Source organism: Nyctibius grandis, chromosome 1, assembly GCF_013368605.1.
Source record: "Nyctibius grandis isolate bNycGra1 chromosome 1, bNycGra1.pri, whole genome shotgun sequence".
Classification (NCBI taxonomy): Eukaryota; Metazoa; Chordata; class Aves; order Nyctibiiformes; family Nyctibiidae; genus Nyctibius; species Nyctibius grandis.
In genome coordinates, this window is record NC_090658.1 from 69,029,584 (window position 1) to 69,045,682 (window position 16,099).

At 41.6% G+C, this 16,099-nt stretch overlaps 1 protein-coding gene across 1 annotated transcript in view; it reads right to left on the reverse strand.

Annotated features, from left to right (window-relative positions):
* The window catches only part of LAMA2 (laminin subunit alpha 2), a 400,132-nt gene that overhangs the window by 256,336 nt on the left and 127,697 nt on the right, over nt 1-16,099 (reverse strand).

Here is a 16,099-nt window from a genome sequence, read left to right on the forward strand (position 1 = left end):
TTAGCCAGCCTAAGAGAAGCTAACTGTAGCTTACTTTTTCACTATGGTGTTTATTTTTGCCTTCAAAGCCTCCTTAGTTTCACCACCTTGATTAAGTGGTACTGCAGTCCTAACTTTTTCTATTCTTACTTAGGCATGAAATACCGATTTTCTCATACACAGTGTTGTCTGCTGACACAATTTGTCTACTTACCCAACTTGGTTCTATGCTTTCTTCATTCATGTGATCTAGAGTCTAGATCTCAATCACAGAGTTTGTATATTGGTATTACAGTGTCTCATTGACTGACTTTCCTTCTATTGATTTTCTGAGACAATTACCATTTGAACTAAAAACTCCAGGTAAAATATGCTGTTTGGTTTTGATTTTCTTTTACATAAGACTCCTCTGAACTGACATTAAAGCATACCTACACCTGGCCTCAGGCTGACCTATTTGTATGTCCCTGCTTCAGTGAGATTTTATTGATGAGAATTAGTCCTCCATGTAGCCCACCTGGATTTTAACAATTCTACCTTGAAAAAAAATTATTCTTTTTTTGACAATACAGAGTTTTATTATTTAAACATTAAAGAATGATTCGTCTTGAACTAGACACTCACTAGATTTCTCCCAGCCCCTGGTTTTAAATTACCTTATAACCTTTACTGCTTTTTCCTCTCTCATCTCTGCATCTTTCAGCTGCTTATCATCCTTACCATGTCTGCAAGCCCTTCTATGCCTTTCGCCACCAGACCCATTAAAAACAAGAATTAAGCTATTCTTTCTCCCAGTAATTATTCATGACTGTTAGCAACTACTCAAAAAAAAAAAGATTTAAAAAAACCCTTAGAAAGTTGTGTTATAATTTTCTCCTCGCAAAACAATAACCCTACATAAAATGTGATATCCAAAGTAAATAAATGTTTGTGGTTTTACCTCTTAGTGGAAAGTGATTACAAGTAGTATTTCATTTAAGCAAAATTTTCTATTAAGTGAACACACACCCCAGTTGTGTGGGTAAGATCTTCAAGTGTCAGTTCCCCCACCACTAAAACAACGACTGGCTCAGGATCTTCAGTTCCCCTAATCAAGCAGAAAAAGAGAAAGAAACTTGCCAAGTTACCAAGTACCCAGTGTTCTTGTTTTGCTGCCAGAGTGAAACCTACTGCTGTCCAAAAATCAGCTACCAGACCCAAAAAGACGACAGGTTTGGGACATTACAAGTAAATACCAAGACTTAGGTGTACCATTTCCCTTTCCAATAGTAAAAGAGAGTATGTTGAGTTATAAACTACATTTACAGGCACGAGTCCCCCTTTTATGATTTGGAAAAACTACCATAGATTTATATAAAGATGTGCCACACTCATCTCTTTTCAGTAAGCACTGCGATCAATAAATGATGAATGCTAAACAAAAAAGGTAAATCATCTAATCAATTTGACTCAACTTCAAACCGAAAGACTGCTCTGTATAGTATGTACTTTGTATATTACAACTTTAGTACTTTTTAAGTCTTATGATTCATATGATTAATCAGCTTTTCTTTTTTTCCAGAAATGGTAGAAATTACAACATGAATTTCTGCACAGGGACAGAAGACATGCCAAGATAGAAAAGTGGACTGTCTGACTAACTACACAAAAGAAACTTTCATTCGAACTTGGCCCACAGAAATGTACCAGTGAATATCCTTCCTCTTGTTTTTACAACAATGGGAGACTGTTGTACTACTTATATGTAGTTTTCCACAGTTGTTTTCTCTTGGTGCATAATTTTAAAATACATTATACATTTTATATCCACTCTTCATTTCTATAATATTAAATATCAGAAACTCAAGTTCAGTATGAACTATCAACTTAAAAATACTAGTTAGGTTTTCCTTTTCTCAAGCAAACATTAACAGTGAATATTGCTACAATGCAATTATAAAATTACTGACTTGCAAGATTAGTTGTGCAAGATTTGAACAAATTATTGCAAAGACTATTCTTATCCTGCATAATAAAATAATTTAAAGTTGTCTTCAATTAAATTCTAGATGTTTTCAAAATTCTCCTGTGATATTGAGCACATATGTCAAAGGCTTACTTTATTTTGTCCTTTTACATATCTATGAATGAATATTAGGAAATCAGGAAATGTTAACAATTCTATATTAGTGATGCAATATAGCATTGTGTACATGGAATATGTAAAACATATCCATTTATTTGGCAGTCATTTGTTAATTGTCTTTTTTTTTCCCCTCAGATTAGCTACTCAAGTTTAGTTTTACTAAGTCAAATAAAAAAAAAGGACAAAAACCACAAAGCAACATAATGAACTGGACCTGGATCTTTGTCCAAACCTCAAATCTGCTTTATTTCTTTTTGTAAACTGTTTCTTGCACGGTTGTTCTAACTGGAAATTTTGGACCAGTAGAAAGCTTATGTGCCAGAATTCCTGAAGAAAAACCATATTCTATTCCTTCTAGAAAAAGAAACAAGTAACTTTTTAGGCTAAAAGTTATGCTTTCAAAACACTCAAAAAAGGAGACTCACAAGTAGAAGTTATCACAGTCATTTCACTGAGACCAATCATACACAAAAAGACGATATCCAAAACTACGGCTTGACCATAAGACTTCCTGAAGCTGCTGTAGCCAGAAGGTGGGGGAGGGAAGGGAAGCAAACAAAATATAAACCAAGACCAATAGGGAGAACAAAGTATGACATGATCCAGAACGTTCATCAGTGACTGTTTAACCACTGAAGTGGTGGAACATTGAATTAAATGAGACAAACAGTCTTAACGAAAGATCTGATCCAAAGGTTATTGATTTCAGTGGAAAGATCTTTACTAATAAGCACCATTTGTCTAAGGAGCTTGTTGTCTGTTCCCATTACTACTCACTACCAAATACTAACTGTGCATGAGACAGAAAAGCAAGAAGATGAGAATGATCCTAAGCTAAGGGGACACTTGGGTTTCAGTCCAGATAAAACTCAATTCATTATTTTTTACAAAACAAAGCTATGCCAGCTGGTTAGACAGCCTGACTCAAAGTATGCTAAAAACCTGGGAAGCAGCACACGTTCTTGGATGCAAGAACTGCATCTGATAAGATCTCTACCAGCGGAACTTTACTTCTGCTTTCTAGGCAAAAGACTGTCACATGTCCTCCATTCACAGTTTTGTGAAACTTATTTTCATTGTGTTACCATTTTTTAAAAAAATTAAGATGATCAAATAAAATGTTTTCACTTTGCATCACATGGAACATGGAAATAATACTATGCAGTTTACTGATCAACAGTTAGTCATCTCAGAAATCCTTTATAAGTGTGATATATTAGTGTTACAGTTAACACTATATTATAGTTAACACTATAGCTAACACTTCTGTTAAGTCAGAAGTAGCTTTCTGATACTATTGCCAAGTACTTTTCATTTAACACTACACATGGTCATAAAAAAAAATAAAAAAAAGAACTGAGGAAGCTGAATTGAATCTACTGCCTAGTGTTCTCTCTTCCTCAGGAATCAATGTCTGAAATTCCCCCTCAGGAAATTTGCCAAGATGATCTATTAGTACTAACCCTCCCACTGTAAAGACATGACTTTTCTGTGGGCTGAATTCCTAGAACAAGGTTAAGGTTTCATGCTGTGGAAGTCTTAAACTCTCATAAACGCCTGCACAAACACTCCATGAGCACCATATGCTTTCAGAAGAAATAAAGGAGACAGAGTTTGATTTAATACCTGGCATCACTCTGGCAATAAAATCATGTTAATGATATTTATACAGACACGTGAGGTATGACATGGTCCATTCCATTGGTTTAGCCAGCACAAAATACTCTTATCTGTCTATCCATTCAAATATCTGCACTTCATTCATTGCTTTGGCATCTTAGTCCTTTAAGAACTGTAGGAAAGGTGACAGAAGTGTAACTCTTAGAGAATTATATAAGGTGAAGAAGTAAACTATTTTAAACAGAAAAATCAGAGAGGAAGTGTATTCGATCCAGTAGAAAGACATCATAAAGAGGTGAAAAAGGATTAAAAGATCAGCAAGAGAAAGGAAACTAAGCGGGAATTTTAATACCTGAAGTTGGAAAGGAAGCCAGCAAGGCCACAGCAATACAGAATTTAGGGGTAAGCTATTAATATTTTTAAGTGATACCATTATTATTTTTTCCTAGAGAAAACTTCAATGAGCAAACAATGCTCAGCAGCAATGCAAAATAGCAAATCAGAAGCAAGATTTTAGGAAATCACAAGTAGAAAACATAACTGGATGACTATAAATCCACAGTTGACCTACATCTTGAATACCACTTCCCCTTATCTTAAAATGAGCATATACATACTGAGAAAAGTTCGGAGAAGGACAAGAAGATAATGAAACGAATGAATGCCTTCCGTAGAAAAACCCAGCAGAACAGGGTAGGAGTCTTCAGCCTGGAAAAGAGATGACTTAAGTAAAAATATAACAGAAATCTATAAAATGATAAATGACATAAGGAAAGTGGTTACAGGTTGACTGTTCACCAGCTCTTCGAGTACAAGAATTGGGGTTCATCAAATGAAACCAGTGGGAGTCAAGCTACAACGAAACAAAAGGAGGCGATTCTTTGTACAACAGGTACCAGATATAAGGAACTAATTGCCAAAGGATGTTAGGAATGCAAGAACTCCAGAGGGGTCTGAGGTAAGGATGGAAAAGTATTTGGAATACAGATGCAACAGTATGAAAAGTGCAAAACACATCAGGATGAGGAAATCCCATGAGCTGAAAAAGTACAGATCTGGTGTACAGATCATGGAAGGAGGGGCTGGCCACTTGGGAGGAATATAAGTCTGTTGTCAGAGGATGTAGGGAGGCAACTAGGAAAGCTAAGGCCTCCTTGGAATTAAACCTTGCAAGAGAGGTCAAGGACAACAGAAAGGGCTTCTTCAAATACATTGCAGGTAAAACCAACACTAGAGGCAATGTAGGCCCACTGATGAATGAGGTGGGGGCCCTGGAGACAGAGGATAAAAAGAAGGCGGAGTTACTGAATGCCTTCTTTGCCTTTGTCTATACTGCTGGAGGCTGTCCTGAGGAGCCCCGGACCCCTGAGGCCCCAGAAGAAGTCAGGATAGAGGAGGAATCTGTCTTGGTAGATGAGGGCTGTGTCAGGGACCAATTAAGCAACCTGGACGTCCATAAATCCATGGGCCCTGATGGGATGCACCCGCGGGTGCTGAGGGAGCTGGCGGAAGTCATTGCTAGGCCACTCTCCATCATCTTTGCTAAGTCGTGGGCAACGGGAGAGGTGCCTGAGGACTGGAGGAAAGCGAATGTCACTCCAGTCTTCAAAAAGGGCAAGAAGGAGGACCCGGGTAACTATAGACCGGTCAGCCTCACCTCCATCCCCGGAAAGGTGATGGAACAACTTGTCCTTGGTGCTGTCTCTAGGCACATCAAGGATAGGGGGATCATTAGGGGCACTCAGCATGGCTTCACCAAGGGGAAGTCATGCTTAACCAACTTGATAGCCTTTTATGAGGACATAACCCGGTGGATAGATGGTGGTAAAGCTGTGGATGTGGTCTATCTCGATTTCAGTAAAGCGTTTGACACGGTCTCCCACAGCATCCTCGCAGCTAAACTGAGGAAGTGTGGTCTGGATGATCGGGTAGTGAGGTGGATTGTGAACTGGCTGAAGGAAAGAAGCCAGAGAGCGGTGGTCAATGGGACAGAGCCCAGCTGGAGGCCTGTGTCTAGCGGAGTCCCTCAAGGGTCGGTACTGGGACCAGTTCTATTCAATATATTCATTAATGACTTGGATGAGGGAATAGAGTGCACTGTCAGCAAGTTCGCTGATGACACCAAACTGGGAGGAGTGGCTGAGATGCCGGAAGGCTGCGCAGCCATTCAGAGAGACATGGACAGGCTGGAGAGTTGGGCGGGGAGAAATTCAATGAAATATAACAAGGGCAAGTGTAGAGTCCTGCATCTGGGCAAGAACAACCCCATGTATGAGTACAAGTTGGGGGCAGACCTGTTGGAGAGCAGCGTAGGGGAAAGGGACCTGGGGGTCCTAGTGGACAACAGGATGACCATGAGCCAGCAGTGTGCCCTTGTGGCCAAGAAGGCCAATGGCATCCTGGGGTGTATTAGACGGGGTGTGGTCAGCAGGTCGAGAGAGGTTCTCCTCCCCCTCTACTCTGCCCTGGTGAGGCCGCATCTGGAGTATTGTGTCCAGTTCTGGGCCCCTCAGTTCAAGAAGGACAGGGAACTGCTAGAGAGAGTCCAGCGCAGAGCCACGAAGATGATTAAGGGGGTGGAACATCTCCCTTATGAGGAGAGGCTGAGGGAGCTGGGTCTCTTTAGCTTAGAGAAGAGGAGACTGAGGGGTGACCTCATTAATGTTTCTAAATATGTAAAGGGCAAGTGTCATGAGGATGGAGCCAGGCTCTTCTCAGTGACATCCCTTGACAGGACAAGGGGCAATGGCTGCAAGCTGGAACACAGGAGGTTCCACATAAATATGAGGAAAAACTTCTTTACGGTGAGGGTGACCGAACACTGGAACAGGCTGCCCAGAGAGGTTGTGGAGTCCCCTTCTCTGGAGACATTCAAAACCCGCCTGGACGCGTTCCTGTGTGATATGATCTAGGCAATCCTGCTCCAGCAGGGGGATTGGACTAGATGATCTTTTGAGGTCTCTTCCAATCCCGAACATTCTGTGATTCTGTGATTCCGTGATTCTGTGAAGTATCTGACAGTCGCATCGATCGCTTCACAAATGCCACTTGCTGAAAAGAAACAAGCAACACCCACGGCTGTGTTTGACTTGAAGTGTCTGGACAACCATTTTGGAAATTTGGTACACTTGGCATAGTTCAATTAGGTGGCATTCTCATTTCTAGAATCAGATTACCTTCCTTCAAGTATAAGGCTAATATCTTCCAATTTTTTCATCTTTAAATGTCAAGGTAGATCATTCTCAGCAACTGAAAAAAACACATGAAAAGCATCTCACACAGGACGGTCAGAGATTGCTTCTGTTTTTAAGTACAAGGAAATATTTACTGCATCCTGAAATTTCACCTCTCTGTTGCCTTGTTAGGATGATTACTGGAGATGGAGGAGGAGCTGACAGAGAGCTTATGGGTCAGGATTAACAGGAGGGCAGGGAGAGGAGACATTATAGTGGGCGTCTGTTACAGGCCACCTGACCAGGAAGACCGAGCAGATGAGGCCCTCTACAGACAGACAGATGTAGCCTCACATTCACAGGCCCTGGTCCTCATGGGAGACTTCAACCACCCTGATATCTGTTGGAAGGACAGCACAGCTGGGCACAAGCAATCCAGGAGGTTCCTGGAATGCGTGGATGACAACTTCCTTCTCCAAGTGATAGAGGAGCTGACGAGGAGAGGTGCCATGCTGGACTTTGTTCTCACCAACAAGGAGGAGCTGGTGGGGGACGTGAAGCTCAAGGGCAGCCTTGGCTGCAGCGACCATGAAATGGTGGAGTTCAAGATCCATAAGGCAGCAAGGAGGGCACGCAGCCAGCTCACCATCCTGGACTGGAGAAGAGGAGGCTCAGAGGTGACCTTATTGCAGTCTACAACTACCTGAAGGGAGGTTATAGTGAAGTGGGAGTTGGCCTCTTCTCACGGGCAACTAGCGATAGGACAAGAGGACACAGCCTCAAGCTTCGCCAGGGGAGCTTCAGGTTGGACATTAGGAAGAATTTCTCCTCAGAAAGGGTTATTAGACATTGGAATGGGCTGACCAGGGAGGTGGTGGAGTCACCACCTCTGGATGTGTTTAAGAAAAGACTGGACATGGCACTTAGTGCCATGGTCTAGCTGACAGGGTGGTGTCAGGGCAACGGTTGGACTCGATGATCCCTGAGGTCTCTTCCAACCTGGTTGATTCTGTGATTCTGTGACTTCAGGAGAGTAGACTTTGGCCTCTTCAGGGACCTGCTTGGGAGAGTCCCTTGGGATAAAGCCCTGGAGGGAAGAGGGGCCAAAAAAAGCTGGTTAGTATTCAAGGACCACCTCCTTCAGGCTCAGGAGCAATGCATCCCGACAAAGAGGAAGGCAGGCAAAAACACCAGGAGGCCTGCATGGATGAACAAGGAGCTCCTGGATAAACTCAGGCACAAGAAGGAAGCCTACAGAGGGTGGAAGCAAGGGTAGGTAGCCTGGGAGGAATACAGAGAAATTGTCCAAGCAGCCAGGGACCAGGTTAGGAAAGCTAAAGCCCTGATCGAATTAAGTCTGGCCAGGGACGTCAAGGACAATAAGAAATGCTTCTATAGTGATAAAAGGAAGGCTAGGGAAAATGTGGGCCCTCTCCGGAAGGAAACGGGAGACCTGGTTACCCGGGATATGGAGAAGGCTGAGGTGCTCAATGACTTCTTTGTCTTCACCAGCAAGTGCTCTAGCCTCACCACCCAAGTTGCAGAAGGCAGAGGCAGGGACTGGAAGGATGAAGAACCGCCCACTGTAAGAGAAGATCAGTTTCAAAACCATCTAAGGAACCTGAAGGTGCACAAGTCCATGGGACCTGATGAGGTGCATCCATGGGTCCTGAGGGAACTGGTGGATGAAGTTGCTAAGCCGCTATCCATCATTTTTGAGAAGTTGTGGCAGTCTGGTGAAGTTCCCACTGACTGGAAAAGGGGAAGCATAACCTCCATCTTCAAGAAGGGAAAAAAGGAAGAGCTGGGGAACTACAGGCCAGTCAGTCTCACCTCTGTGCCTGGCAAGATCATAGAGCAGATCCTCCTGGAAACTATACTGAGGCACACGGAAATCAAGGAGGTGATTGGTGTGAGAGACTGAAATGTAAAGTGATTTATTGTCTCAAAGTTTGCTTGTGGTGCCGGCTTGACTGGTGAGACAGCGGGGGCTGTGGAGTCCACAAGCTTGTTGATGCTGTATACCACTCTTCTGCTTATCAGTCACTGACCATTTGTCCGGGCTGAGCAAGCAGCCCACCAAGAACATCCTGTTTACTCTGAGTGATAAGTGAGGCCTAAGGCACGTTAACAGAGCATGAGAAGTATGCGCATATGCAAAACTGGAGCCACGCTGTTGTCAAGACACCGTTGTCAAGATGATGAAACCCACCTCCTTGCCTGCAAGGTATAAAGGAAGACCACCACCGACACACGTGGCCGGACCACCACCAAAAGACTGAACACTGAAGACAAACAGAGGACCTGAGGGACGCCAGTGGATCCTGGGTGGTGACTATCCTATCCTTGCTATACTGTCTGTAATCTCAGCCTATTTTTCCTTCTGTCTCTTGGTTTCATTTCTGTGTCTTTCCTCCTCTTTCACAAAATTTCATTATCCACTCATCTTTCTCCAAGTAAACATAGCCCATTGTGAATCAATACCGTGCCTCTTTTGTGCTTTATCTTCGTCTCAAGGATCAGCTAAGAACCCTTTCATAGGGGAGGGGAATCCTTTGCTGCTCCCGAGTGCATCAGGAGGGAAAGGAGGGGGAAATTATTTTTAAGGGGGCTCTAACCCATATGGGTGGGGCTGACCGTGGAGTTTTTAGGGGGCTCTGACCCTTGCCGGCTGGGCAGGGCTGACCGAGGAGGGTTGCGATCTGATCAATCATAGCTGTAGAACCTCCCCCTCTGGTGGAACCTTATCGGTTCTTGACAGATTGGTGACAGTCAACATGGCTTCACTAAGGGCAAATCATGCCTGACAAATTTGGTGGCCTTCTACAATGGGGTTACAGCACTGGTGGATAGGGGAAGAGCAACTGATGTCATCTACCTGGACTCGTGCAAAGCATTTGACACTGTCCCGCATGACATCTTTGTCTCTAAATTGGAGAGACATGGACTTGACAGATGGACCACTCGGTGGATAAAGAATTGGCTGGATGGTTGCACTCAAAGGACAAGAGGACACAGCCTCAAGCTTTGCCAGGGGAGCTTCAGGTTGGACATTAGGAAGAATTTCTCCTCAGAAAGGGTTATTAGACATTGGAATGGGCTGACCAGGGAGGTGGTGGAGTCACCATCTCTGGATGTGTTTAAGAAAAGACTGGACATGGCATTTAGTGACATGGTCTAGTTGACAGGGTGGTGTCAGGGCAACGGTTGGACTCGATGATCCCTGAGGTCTCTTCCAACCTGGTTGATTCTGTGATTCTGTGAAAGAGTTACGGTCAATGCCTCAATGTCCAAGTGGACACCAGTGACGAGTGGCGTTCCTCAGGGGTCAGTATTGGGACTGGTCCTGTTTAACACCTTTGTCAGCGACATGGACAGTGGGATTGAGTGCGCCCTCAGCAAGTTTGCCAACAACACCAAGCTGTGTGGTGCGGTCGACATGCTGGAGGGAAGGGATGCCATCTAGAGGGACCTTGACAGGCTTGAGAGCTGGGCCTGTGCAAACCGCATGATGTTCAACAAGGCCAAGTGCAAGGTCCTGCATGTGGGTTGGGGCAATCCCAAGCACAAATACAGGCTGGGCAGAGAATGGATTGAGAGCAGCCCTGAGGAGAAGGACTTGGGAGTGATGGTTGACGAGAAGCTCAACATGAGCCGGCAGTGTGCACTTGCAGCCCAGAAGGCCAACTGTATCCTGGGCTGTATCAAAAGCAGCGTGGCCAGCAGGTCGAGGGAGGTGATTCTGCCCCTCTACTCTGCTCTCGTGAGACCCCACCTGCAGTACTGTGTCCAGCTCTGGGGCCCCCAACATAAGGACACGGAGCTGTTGGAACAAGTCCAGAGGAGGGCCATGAAGATGATCAGAGGGCTGGAGCACCTCTTCTATGAAGACAGGCTGAGAGAGTTGGGACTGTTCAGCCTGGAGAAGTGAAGGCTCCGGGGAGACCTTCTAGCAGCCTTCCAGTACCTGAAGGGGGCCCACAGGAAAGCGGGAGAGGGGCTTTTTACAAGGGCAAGAAGTGACAGGATGAGGAAGAATGGTTTTAAACTGAAAGAGGGTAGATTTAGATTAGATATTAGGAAGAAATTCTTTACTGTGAGGGTGGTGAGACACTGGAACAGGTTGCCCAGAGAAGCTGTGGATGCTCCCTCCCTGGCAGTGTTGAAGGCCAGGTTGGATGAGGATTTGAGCAACCTGGCCTAGTGGAAAGGTGTCCCTGCCTGTGTCAGGGGGTTGGAACTAGATGATCTTCAAGGTACCTTCCAATCCAAACTATTCTATGATTCTATGAAATCACAAATATATGGCTTCCTTCATTGGTTACAATTTGTGTCAGAGATACATTTATGGATTTCTTCTCATGACACCAAATTAGTATTCCAGCAATTAGCAGGCAGTGATGTTCACAGCATCCTGATACAGCTAATCTACGTCTCAGTTTCATTCCTCCAGGATATATGAATGACAACAAAACAAGTAACAATGTTGCCAAAAGAAAAATAGTAACAATGTTGCAAAAAAAACCACAAAAAGGTAACAAAAAGTAATTAAAAAGTAACCAAAAAAGTAACAATGTTGCCAAAATCCAAAAAGCTCACAGTTGCACAAGTGTATTTGATGATGTGGAGGTATGAGATACAAAAAAAAAAAAAGTTGTAAATGTAAAAGCTTTCATTAAGGATTGGGATAATGAATGTTTAACTAACTCATCTCCCTCACTGCTCGCCCCAGCCCTCTATTATACTGACATTGTTAATACAAGCTGAATGTGTTCCTGAAAAGCCAGACAGAGTAAGACAGATCTCTAATCTCTCTCTGGCTTGGGTAGGAGTCAAAAACATCTAGGAATTGTTTCAACATTGTTCTGTGCATCTAGTCTCTACCACAAGGTTAACAGCAAGTGCAGACTACATCACCAGGAAGTAGAAACTAGATAGCATTACTACCCTGAGCAAGAACTTCAGGAGAACACTTTGCATCTGATATTTCTGGCAAAGGGCAACAGGGATTGAAAAAGAGACCAATGTTATTTCTGTGTCCTGCCAAGGGATTTTTCCATTGGCTACATGCACACATTTACACACAGAAACACTTTTGAAGGAAAAGTATTCCTCATCTGCAGCCACTTTAGCTGCTGCTCTCTTAATCTCTCCTTTTCATTTTAAGTCTGCCTACCAAACTGACAAATAATGCTCAGGATTTGTAACTTCTGTGTAACCTAAACTCTACATAAATGCAGAAATATCCTTTGAGGCAGCATCTTCTGAAAACAGATCCTGCCCAAAAAGAGGGAGGGATTTCTTCTCCTTTTAAGTTTACATAACTTCCACACAACAATTATGATTACAATTTTTGAAGAACAACTTTCTGACAGAACTCCTGTATGTGATGACACTAATATGGACCAGTGAGTCAACTGGCTAGACCAATTAAGATTTAATAAGGTGGGAATTAAATTCACACCCTTCTCTTGGTTTTTGTACTTTCAGAAAGCCTTATTGTAGAGAAACTCCAATTTTCGCAGAATATGAGGGTTTTTTCTTGACTTAGTGAAGGCAAGTGCTTTCCTATCAATCAAACCTTTCTCCCACTGTTTTCACTGGATTTGACTTTCAATCTCTGCTTGCACAGAGAAGTACTTTTTATTAAAGAAACAACAAAACAAATACTTTCTCCTAGCCTGTACAAAATACTCTATACCTATGTATGTGTGAAGAATGCTTTCTCTAAGTGTAACCTACTATTTTATTTCCTATCAAGCTACAGGTTAAGTAAAATGTGTCATTTTCAATGAAAAGATACACATTTTCTGAACATGTTATAGTGATCAACTGGTGCACCTGAAGTCTTCAGAGGGTCCAGCTTTGAAACACCTGCAAGCAAGAGGGAAGATTCCCATGCATCAAAATACAAATACTATAACTGCTAGTTCAAACAAGCATTTACTAAAAGAAACCTTCATACACCTCACAGGAAAAAAAAAAATGATGACATTGAAAGTTAATGTCCAGAGCCTTACATCCATCTAGTCATCAAGGTAAAGAAGCTGTCACACAAATTGTAGTCTAGCAGAAGAAGAAAGATTTCAATAAAAAAGGTACAAACTAGATGTAAACATCAGAGGCTCCTGTGTCAGGGAAATTAAGCAAAAATCACTATGGTAACCCACTAATTTTTAGTTCTTAAGCTAAAGATCATCTGAGGAAATAAAGAAAAAAGAAATACCATTCTGATATGGTGTTTAAGCAAAGATTAAAATGCCACAAAATGGGCATTCTTCTTTACCTGAAAATAGCACCCTCATCCTGCCAGTTACTACCCCTCACATAAAACAACTCTTTCTCAGCTAGTGCCAAAAAAAATCACCATGAAAGCAAGTAACATCAATTCAATAAAAGTTAATGAGTAAGTTGTTGATGTAACTGATCTCTTTCAGTTCTTTTTCTGGCTTGAGGACACTGAGATAGTGGAACTTTCTTTTTCATTTTGAAATACTATTTCGGAAAACTTTAGATTTACATTTATTGACAGCATATCAGAAACACTAATGCTAAAAGTCTAACTTTGCCAGTGTGATATAGAGACACTCTGGTCTCCCTATGATTTTTTCAGGTACAACTGATTTTAGACAGTATGGAAACTGGAATGCTAACAATCTTTCTGCATTCAAGCCTACATTTTTTTTCATTCAGAAGCTGTCATTATGAAACTTTCCATTAATTCATGAAAATATTCAAGAAAATTATTTCATGCAAATAATTGTTGTAGTCATTGCTGGTTTTAATTCTGTGAATGGCCAAGAGAATATTACTGGTGCAAACAGTGACACTATTAAATGCCTAAAATATTTTGCTTAGAATTAACATTTCTGGAAATACTCTAATCAATCAAGTCACTGACTAAAATGTTCGTTGAAAGTATATTTGAAAAGAACATATTCTGCTTTTTCTAAGTTGGTAAGTTCTAACTTAAGACACTACTGTAGATGTAGATTTGGCTTTGAAACTGGCTTGCCAACCTACGCTGCTTCTGCACTTCATTGGGTTTCCTGAGCGTACACCAGAATGGTGTGGCTAAATAGTTCATGAGTTTTGAAGCAAAGGAAAGGTACTAATGTATGTTTCATAGCTCTGTCAGTCTTACAAATTGTCTGTACTATCTATCTGATACATAGAACAAAAGTCCTACCCTGGAATAAAAATAAACGATATGCAGATGTAGTTCCACTGAAAGACCAGGAGCCAGACAAATATCACCTACAACACAATTGCAAGTAAATCTGATATTTGTATGAGTTTTCTCACTTTTGCCCTTCTGATTCTCCCCCCCATCCCACCAGGGGGGAGTCAGCGAGCGGCTGTGCGGTGCTTAGTTGCCAGCTGGGGTTAAACCACGACACTAACAATTCCCCCTTTCCAAGTGGAATGGAACAGATGCATACCTCTCTTCAAAGTCATCTTCTCATTTAAAGAAACTGTTTAACAGATGCTGGTCATTTACTAGGTTCAGGACAAAACACCACTTAGAGCACCTCTGGCCAAGTTAAAAATTATTAATCACCCACTTAAGATCAGAACTAAGTTCCACTCAATTCAGCAGGGCTTAAGCCAATGTTTCAGTCATGGATATATATACCAGCATGCTGAATAAAAGCCCTTTGCTGTTTAACCGACCCAATGCAGAACACAAGAAGGCACTGGTTTAACCAAGAGGACAGCAGAATACTGGAATCAATATGTGTCTGCAAGAGAATTAGATAATCAAAGAAATTGAACAATGTAAATTAAATTAATTGTTGGAATAATTACTTTGGCATTATATTTTTCACTGCAGATTTGTTCTCCCAAAGAAAATGTATAAAATCTCATTGTAAGTGACAAACTGCTAACTCGTGTTCTGTTCACCTCTCAAAAAGCACCCAGTCAGAAACATTTTGAAAACATAGCACATATGTATGCACTATTTCTTTTAATCACTTTATCTGCTGCTGCTAGATTTTACAAGAACAAATACCCATTCAAATAATAGGACTGCAAATGATACAACTACAAACACAAAGTATTTGTGATGACTCCTCCTAGACATGCAACTGATTTCATGTCTGAAAACTCATATAAGACTCCTTTAGATCCAAGCTCACATCTTTTTAAAGTGTATCAGCAGGGTATTTTCATTGAAAGCTGTATTTTTTTCTGTTTTTGCAGCTGGCATTGGAAATTGCCTGTGAACATAAACAAACTATACATATCTATATCCAGTACTCAAAAATAATTATATTAACAATTTTCTATGTGAATGTTGCTTTGCATGTAGAGGAACACAAGAGAGTAAGTTTGTACCTCTTCATATAGAGATAAGACATTAAAAAAGTGGAACAGAAACAATTAACAGAAGGATAAATATTGAGGCTAAAATTTCACAGATCATTAGACATCAAAGAATCTGTAAATAAAAAAATAGCTCAGATCTAGTGCACATTCAAGTCACATTATTTCCTTGAATTACCAAGTTATGTACAAAGCAAGTGTTGGAAAAAAAAAATCTGTGAAAAAATATATAGTTTTTGGAATTTGGTACACATTACTTTCCCTCTCTTCATTTTAAGTGGCTGAAAATACCGTATTTTCAGCTACAGTTGTTACATTTGCTTTGCTCTTTTTAACCACAGTTCCTCATTCTCACCTCCACCACATCTTTTCTATGCCCTCAGTTAAAACAAATGACTGGTCCATGATTCAAGTGTCTGGACTCACGATAAAATAGCAGAGATCTCTGACAGGAGAAGAATGAATAGGTATATGCAGGAGCAGAGGGTCAGTTACAAGCTCTTAAATGCAATAAATTAAACTCTTGAGTAAAATCATTACCATTTAGCTTATACACTGGGACTGAAAACGCGACTCAGCCAAGTCTTTTAGTGACTTCACTGGATCCATGATTTTTCCCAGTATTCTCACCTTTGTTCACAAGTGACACGGGAACATATTTCAAACACCTAAAGCTGTCTGAAAATCCTAGTGCCTAGTTCTACCTAATAACGCTTTTACCTCTTGGTTTGCTTTGTAGAATATGCTTACCAGAGTGTACCTTGTATGCATTTATATAGGACCACATAAGATGAGTTTTTTAAAATTGCAAATAGACTACCTCCCCGTTTTTCAAGCATATCAAAACACTCTCTGTCGACTCAGGGCAGATATT